Here is an 8,931-nt window from a genome sequence, read left to right on the forward strand (position 1 = left end):
ATCTGGTCCAATACCCTTCATTCCTAAGTGAAGAAACTCAATCCAGAGGTCCTATGGCCCAATTAATACAAATCAAGAGTAGGACCCAGAATTGCTGACGCTATTCTAGTTCTCCTTTCCTTCTTGGCTTTAGTTTCTTATGTGTCCACATGCCCATCCACCTCCAGCCTATCTTCTGCTTTGTCTTCTACTATTCACCCTTCTAGTCCCCTTGTTTCCCTCAACCCTAATGCATACTGTGCTTCAGCTAAGCATCAACATTCATTCTTCCCTGAGCACAACATTGATGGTCTTTCTTCTGGACCTTTGTTCCCATTGTTTCCTCTGCCTAAGATTCCCTTCCCCCTAATCAAACTGTTATCCCTACCCATCTTCAGGATCAATGCAAATGGAATCTTTGTCATGCATTTTTCCCTAGAATATAAAGCTGGAAATAATTTCTCCATCCTCTCTGTTGCTATGACACCCTGTATTGTTGTTGGAACATCCATTAGTTGTACCTTTTTTATAGTTGTTTATGCTCATTTTTTCTCTATAAAATTATAATCCACTTGCATACAGAGCTTCTTTCATCTTTGACTCCCCTCAGTGCCTATCACAGAAGCTTCCATAGAGTAATAATAGTAATTAGTATTAAGCCCCATGTTTAAAGTTTTACCTGGATTCTTCCAATAATCCTGTGAAGTCAATGCCATTATTAGTCTCATTTTACACATGAAGAACCTGAGACACTGAGAGATTGAGAAACTTGCCTAAGATAACAAAACTGGGGACTCAGTCTCAGGGCTGCTGATGCCAAAGTTCAAGCTCTTATCTACAATGCTACACATCCTTCTAAGGACTATGTGGGGACCTGAATATATTTTACTGTTATTAAACAAACACTGAAAGGATAATTTGTACTTGAAAAGTATGAAACACTTGAATCTATAAAATTAGTTGTTCTCCCAGAAAGGAAGAAAAAAAAATACTAAATAAAGGTTAAGATCCCTCAGATTTTTCTCAGTAAAAAATGAAATGAACTTCATCAAATTATTTAAAATTTCTGATCTCCTGTCTCTATTTCAGGAGTAAAGTGTAAGTTCTCTCCCAAAAAAGAATGATGTTATAAAATGTAAATGTGGTTTATGAAACCTTTAAAATGCATGGAAGGAAAGAGAACAACGTGAGTCATTATTATTTGTTGGCTTAAATGTTATGAGAACTCTTGTGGGTGAATGAGGGTTGGCATCACTCCAGGAGTCTGCCATTCTTGGATGGGAGTGGAATTATTGTGCTTTATTTTTATCACTTCAAACGGGCCATAACTAACTATAGCAGTGTCAGTTCTGTAGGATACTAAAGATTAGGATAGGGCTCATTTTCCTCACTAAACCCCCAAACCACTAGGTAATTGAGGAGATTTTTACATGCAAAGATACACAACCAAGCATTCCTTAGAACAAGGCCTTCTGAAATATTTGGCCCTGAAAAGAAACCCAAAGTGTTAGGTCACAGTTGACCGAAGTTACTATTATATTTTACTTGGAGGAGCTACAACAAGGAGGTGATGGGTTAGGAGCAAGGTAGGACATGGCTTTGGGCTTACCTGAGAGGCTGCATGGTAAAGTGTTCAAGTGTAAGGAAGCTTTGACAGCAGACAGACCGACCCCAGACCACTCATCTGGGCCTACCATTTAATAGCTCCGTGATGTTGGCTAAGTTACCTAGACTCTAAGCTGTATTTTCATCCTGTATCAAATGGGGATAATGATAGTCATCTTAAAAGGTTGTTATAATGACTTAATAGCACAGTGTGGCTTCCCAGACCTGAGTCATTCCTATATTACCATGTCAGTCAGGGTAATTTTGAGGAATGTTTAGGAAAGGATCTGTTACAAAAGTGTGGTCAGGGCTCAAGGGAACCAGCTGAGGGACAGTGCAACACCCAAGGTTAGCAATTGTGGGGAGCTGTTATCACGCCAGGCCTGAAAGGGGCAAGAGGCAAAAGGACACACAAGACTGGGGAGCTATTTAGAGAAGGCTGCAGGACCATGGACATCAATGAAGGGCCCAGTCAGCCTGCAACAGCCCTGCTGTAGAAGGAGAAAACTGAGCATGTACCTCAGCCTCACTCTCCTCCCAGCTGCCACCTCCTGTTATGACTTCTTATTGGCTCATCCAGGCAAAAGGCCAGAAGCAAGGGAGCTGATGATATGGTCCACACCAGTCAGCCTCCTGATAGAGTACAGAGAGAAGGAAGCAGACAGAGATGGGTAGGGAGGGGCAAATGAAACCTATCAACCACACTGCCTTGATTAATGTTTGCTCATTTCCCTTTTAAAATAAAATTTCCAGAGGATCCAAAATGGCTGAATAGGAACAGTTCCGGAGTATAGTTCCCAGCAAGAACAATGCAGAGGGTGAGTGCCTACCACATTTCCAAACAAATTTTCACTGCCCACAGATCAGGAGATGCCTGGGCCGAAAAGTGCCACAAGTTTTTAGCATGGCAGTTTCAGCTGGTGCCGGGTTGGCACACAGAAACTCACACAAATCTGGGTGGCCGTTTCAACTGGTGCCTGGAATGCCTTGGAGACAGAGCCACCCATTCAACTGAAAGGGAGGTGGCAGAGACAGGGAGCCAGGCAATCTGGCTCGGCAGGTACCACCACCACGAAACAAACAACCTGAAATGCTCTGGATTGAGAGTTTCACACCAAGCGCAGCTGGATCCAGGATGGTCCAGCTCAGTGAGGGAAGGGCAACCACCACTACCGAGGCAGTCCGCCACTACTGAGGCTGTTCACACAGCAGCTGGGCAGAGGCTGTGGCAGCTCAGCAACACCTCTGTTGGCAGACTGTGACTAGACTACTCTGTGTGGGGCAGGGCATCTATGAAAAAAGGCAGCAGCATGACAGGAACTTATAAATAAACCCGAGCTTCCTAGGACAGAGCACCTGGGAAAAGAGGCGGTTCTGAGTTCCACTGCAGCAGACTTAAAAGTCCCTGCCCAGCATCTCTGCATGGAACAACGGAGCTCCCAGCACAGCACTTGAGCTCCTACAAGGGACAGACTGTCTCCTCAAACAGCTCCCCGACCCCCATATACACAAAGAGACACTTCATAAAGGAGAGCTCAGGCCGACATCTGGCAGGTACCCTTCTGGGACAAAGATAACAGAAGAAGAAACCAGCATCAATGCTTACTGTTCTGCAGCCCCCACAGATGATTCCCAGGCAAGCTGGGTCTGGAGTGGACCTCCAGGAGTCCTGCAGCAGAGGGGCCTGATGGTTAGAAGGACAACGAAGAAACAGAAATAACTTCATCATCAACAAAAAGGATGTCCACTCAGAGCCCCCCTCCAAAAGTCACCAACTACAAAGAACACAGGTAGATAAAGCCACTAAGATGGGAAGAAACCAGCGCAAAAATGATGAAAACATTAAAAACCAGAATGCCTCTCCTCCTCCAAGGGATCACAACTCCTCACTGGCTAGGGATCAAAGATGGATGGAGAGTGAATCTGATCAATTGACAGAAACAGGCTTCAGAAGGTGGGTAATAACAAACTTCTCAGAGCTAAAAGAACATGTGCTAACCCAATGCAAAGTAACTAAGAACTTAGAAAAAACGTTAGATGAGATGCTAACTAGAATAAACAGCTTAGAGAATATAAACGACTTGATAGAGCTGAAAAACACAGCACAAGAACTTTGCGAAGCATACGCAAGTTTCAATAGCCAATCGACCAAGTGGAAGATAGGATATCAGAGATTAAAGATCAACTCAATGAAATAAAATGAGAAGGCAAGAATAGAGAAAAAAGAGTGGAAAATGAACAAAGCCTCCAAGAAATATGGGATTATGTGAAAAGACCTAATCTATGTTTGATAGGTGTACCAGAATGTGATGGAGAGAATGAATCTCAGCTGGAAAACACTCCTCAGGATATTATCTGGGAGAACTTCCCCAACCTAGCAAGCCAGGCCACAATTCAAGTCCAGGAAATACACAGAACACCACAAAGATATTCCTCAAGAAGAGCAACCCCAAGGCACATAATCGTCAGATTCACCAGGGTTGAAATGAAGGAAAAAAATGCTAAGGGCAGCCAGAGAGAAAGGCCAGGTTACCCACAAAGGAAAGCCCATCAGACTCACAGCAGATCTCTCAGCAGAAACCCTACAAGCCAGAAGACAGTGGGGGCCAATTTTCAACATCCTTAAAGAAAAGAACTTTCAACCTAGAATTTCATATCCAGCCAAACTAAGCTTCATAAGTGAAGGAAAATAAAATCCTTTACAAACAAGCAATTACTGAGAGATTTCCTCACCACCAGGCCTGCCTTATAAGAGCTCCTGAAAGATGCACTAAACATAGAAAGGAACAACCAGTACCAGCCACTCCAAAAACATACCAAATGGTAAAGAGCATGGACACAATGAAGAAACTGTGTCAACTAACAGGAAAAACAACCAGCTAGCATCAAAATGGAACCATTGAATTCACACATAACAATATTAACCTTAAATGTAAATGGGCTAAATGCCCCAATCAAAGGACACAGACTGGCAAATTGGATAAAAAGTCAAGACCCATCGGTGTGCTATATTCAGGAAACCCATCTTACGTGCAAGGACACACAAAGGCTTGAAATAAAGGGATGGAGGAAGATTGATCAAGCAAATGGAGAGCAAAAATAAAAAAGCAAGAGTTGCAATCCTAGTCTCTGATAAAATGGACTTTAAATCAACAAAGATCAAAATAGCCAAGAAGAGAATTACATAATGGTAAAAGGATCAGTGCCTCAAGAAGAACTAACAATCCTAAATATATATGCACCCAATAGAGGAGCACCCAGTTATGTAACATACCCAGGTACATAAAGCAAGTTCTTAATGACCTACAAAGAGACTTAGACTCCCACACAATAATAGTGGGAGACTTTAACACTCCACTGTCGATATTAGACAGATCAATAAGAGAGAAAATTAACAAGGATATCCAGGACTTGAACTCAGATCTGAACCAAGCGGACCTAAGAGACATCTATAGAAATCTCCACCCTAAATCCACAGAATATACGTTCTTCTCAGCACCACATTGCACTTACTCTAAAACTGACCATATAATTGGAAGTGAATCACTCCTCAGGAAATGCAAAAGAACAGAAATCATAACAAACAGTCTCTCAGACCACAGGGCAATCAAATTAGACCTCAGAATTAAGAAACTAACTCAGAACCGAACAGCTTCGTGGAAACTGAACAACTGGCTCCTGACTGTTGACTGGATCAACAATGAAATGAAGGCAGAAATAAAGATGTTTTTTGAAAACAATCAGAATGAAGATACAACGTACCAGAATCTCTGGGACACATTTAAAGCAATGTCTAGAGGGAAATTTATGGCAATAAATGCCCACATGAGAAGTGAGGAAAGATCTAAAATCGACACCCTATCATCAAAATGGAAAGAGCTAGAGGAGCAAGATCAAGAAAACTCAAAAGCTAGCAGAAGACAAGAAATAACTAAGATCAGAGCAGAACTGAAGGAGATAGAGACACAAAAAGCCCTTCAAAAAATCAATAAATCCAGGAGCTGTTTTTTTTTAAAAAGATCAACAAAATAGACCACTAGCCAGATTAATAAAAAAGAAAAGGGAGAAGAATCAAGTAGATGCAATAAAAAATGATAAAGGGGATATCACCACAGATTCCACAGAAATACAAACTACAATAAGAAATTACTACAAACAACTTTATGCATATAAACGAGTAAACCTGGAAGAAATGGATAAATTCCTGGACACTTGCACCCTCCCAAGCCTAAACCAGGAAGAATTTGACACCTTGAATAAACCAGTAACAAGGTCAGAAGTTGAGGCAGCAGTTAATAGCCTACCAACCAAAAAAAGCCCAGGTGCAGATGGGTTCGCAGCCGAATTCTACCAGACATACAGAGAGGAGCTGGTAACATTCCTTCTGAAACTATTCCAAACAATTGAAAAAGAGGGAATCCTTCCCAGATCATTTTATGAGACCAATATCATCCTGATACCAAAACCCGGCAGAGACTCAACAAAAAAAGAAAACTTCAGGCCAATATCCATGATGAACATAGATGCAAAAATCTTCAATAAAATACTGGCAAACTGATTGCAACAGCGCATCAAAAAGCTTATCCACCATGATCAAGCAGGCTTCGTCCTGGGGATGCAAGGCTGGTTCAACATACGCAAGTCTATAAACGTAATTCACCACATAAACAGAACCAAAGACAAAAACCACACGATTATCTAAATAGATGCAGAGAAGTCCTTTGGCAAAATTCAACAGCTCTTTATGCTAAAAACTCTCAGTAAACTAGGCATCGACAGAACATATTTGGTCCATTGATTTTCCATTAGATTGTTTTGATTTCTCCAAGCAAAAGAGCACATCATCTGGGAATGCTGATAAGTTTTCCCTCTTATTGCTATTTAATGATGTCTTATAGTAGCTAGAACCTATAGGACAATGTTGAACAGCAATGGAACAACAATGGTGGTATCTAAAATTCTTTGTTTCTTCCTTATTTCAGTGGAAATGCTTCTAGCTTTTTGCTGTTTGATTTTTTTCTTAGTAACATTAAACATAATGTTGTCTATTGGTTTATGAAAGATTTTTTTATCTTGTTAAGGAAGTGTCATTATATTTCTAGTTGACTAAGAATTATTGTCTGTGGGTTCCACTTTTCAGACATTGCAGAAAAAAAAAGAATTATTGTCTGAATGGGCATTGTGTCTGACCAAATACTTTTTTCTTCTTTCTAATTATTTTTTATTTCAATAGCTGTTGGGGTACAAGAGGTTTTTAGTTCCATGGATGAATTATATAGGGGTGAATTCTGAGATTTTAGTGCACCTGTCACCAGAGTAGTGTACATTGTACCCAGTATGTGGCATTTTTTGTCCATCATCTCCCCCTTCTGAGTCTATGAGGCCCATTGTTTCATTCTTATGCCTTTGCTTACTCAAAGCTTAGCTCCCACTTATCAGTGAGAACATACAATTTTTGGTTTTCCATTCCTGAGTTACTTCACTTAGAATAATGGCCTCCAGCTTCATCCAAGTTGCTGCAAAAGACATTATTTCATTCTTTTTATGGCTTTTTGTGACTGAGTAGTATTCCATGGTGTCTGTGTGTGTGTGTGTGTGTGTGTGTGTGTGTGTAATTTCTTTATCCACTTATTGGTCAATGGGCACTTGAGTTGTTTCCATATCTTTGCAATTGTCAATTGTGCTGCTATAAATGCATGTGTGCATGTATCGTTTTCATTTGATCACTTCATTTTCTTTGGATAGATACCCAGTGGTAGGATAGCTGGATCAAATGGTAGATCTACTTTTAGTTCTTTAAGCAATTTCCATACTGTTTTCCGTAGAGGTTGTACTAATTTACATTCCCACCAGCAGTGCAGAAGGATTTTCTTTTCACCACATCCATGCCAACATCTATTGTTGTTTGACTTTTTAATAATGGCCATTTTTGTAGGAGTAAGGTGGTATCGCTGTCATTTGAATTTTCATTTCCCTGATAATTAGTGATGTTGAACATTTTTTCATATGTTTTTTGGCTGTTTGTATAACTACTTTTGAGAAAAGTCTATTCATGTCCTTTGCCCCCTTTATGATGGGATTATTTGTTTTTTCCTGATGATTTGTTTGAGTTCCTTGTAGATTCTGGATACTAGTCCTTTGTTGGATGCATAGTTTGCAAATATCAAATGCCTTTTAAACATCAGCTGAGACCTTACATTTTTGGAATAAATCCTGCTTATGATGTGTAATTATTTTATTATGTTGTTTTATTAATTTTTTCTAGAAGAGTTAGATCTTGGTCAAATAAAAGGAGAGTGTGTATGCCTAAAAGTCATGTTCAAGATTTTTTTTTTAATTTTAAAATTATTTTTAAAGGTTTTTGTGGATACATATAAGTAGGTGCATATATTTCTGGGGTATGTGAGATGTTTTGATACAGGCATGCAATGTGAAGTAAGCACATCATGGACAATGAATAAGCATTCATCCTTTGAGTTACAAACAATCCAATGACGTTCTTTGTTATTTAAAAATATTCAATGAAGTTATTATTGACTATGGTCATCCTATTGTACTATCAATAGTAGATCTTATTGATTATTTCTATTTTCTTTTGTACCAAGTAACCATCCCCACCTTCACCCTCCAATCCCCCTCTACCCTTTCCAGCTTCTGGTAACCATTCTTCTATTCTTTATGTTCCATGTTCAGGATTTTGAGGAACTAAAAATGTACATAAAATTCAAGTACATAGCTTTTTGTGGTTCATAAACATCATGATTGGGTTTTCATGCTCACATGTGAGATGTGCCTCCTTTAAACCTTGTTATAATGTTGGCACATTACCCATCTGTTGTAAAAAAATTACATACTATTTACTGTGATCAAGAATAAGGATGTAAGAACCTAGTAGTAAAATTGTATGTTGTGCACAGAATAATATTTAAAATAACGTTATATGAGAAATAACTGTTGTTGCCAGTTCTCAATAAAATAGAAACATCCCTTACTGGTATGCAGGCTATTGAGTCACTCTTTTACCTCCAGCCCTATAGCAGTTTCTCAAAGAATGGAGGAACCAAAAGTTAGAAGATTCAGTCTCAGCTGTTCTTGCCCTTTCAGAATAGAATTCCAGGCAGAGATGAATTTGGGCCTTGCAGATCTTTCTACTTTTTTTTTCTACTCCAGCATCAGACTTTTCTTTTTTTGTGCCTACTTTGAGTAGGTAAGTTTATCCTAGTATGAGCAAAGACAACTAAGTAAGGAAGTAACAAACCAAAATGTAGCATAAGAGAGTTGTATGTGTGCATGAGGTGCACACATATCCATGGAAGGGGTATACTTTATCTCTGCTTTTTGTTGTTG

General features: G+C 39.6%; 1 non-coding gene across 1 annotated transcript; it reads left to right on the forward strand.

Moving 5' to 3' along the window:
- Positions 1–8,318: 8,318 nt before the first annotated feature.
- On the forward strand, positions 8,319–8,422 carry LOC118150841 (small nucleolar RNA U13). The gene has a single exon (XR_004738972.1). It is a non-coding gene; the product is annotated as a small nucleolar RNA U13 (small nucleolar RNA).
- The last annotated feature ends 509 nt before the right edge of the window (positions 8,423–8,931 follow it).

This window comes from Callithrix jacchus, chromosome X (genome assembly GCF_049354715.1).
Source record: "Callithrix jacchus isolate 240 chromosome X, calJac240_pri, whole genome shotgun sequence".
NCBI lineage: Eukaryota > Metazoa > Chordata > Mammalia > Primates > Cebidae > Callithrix > Callithrix jacchus.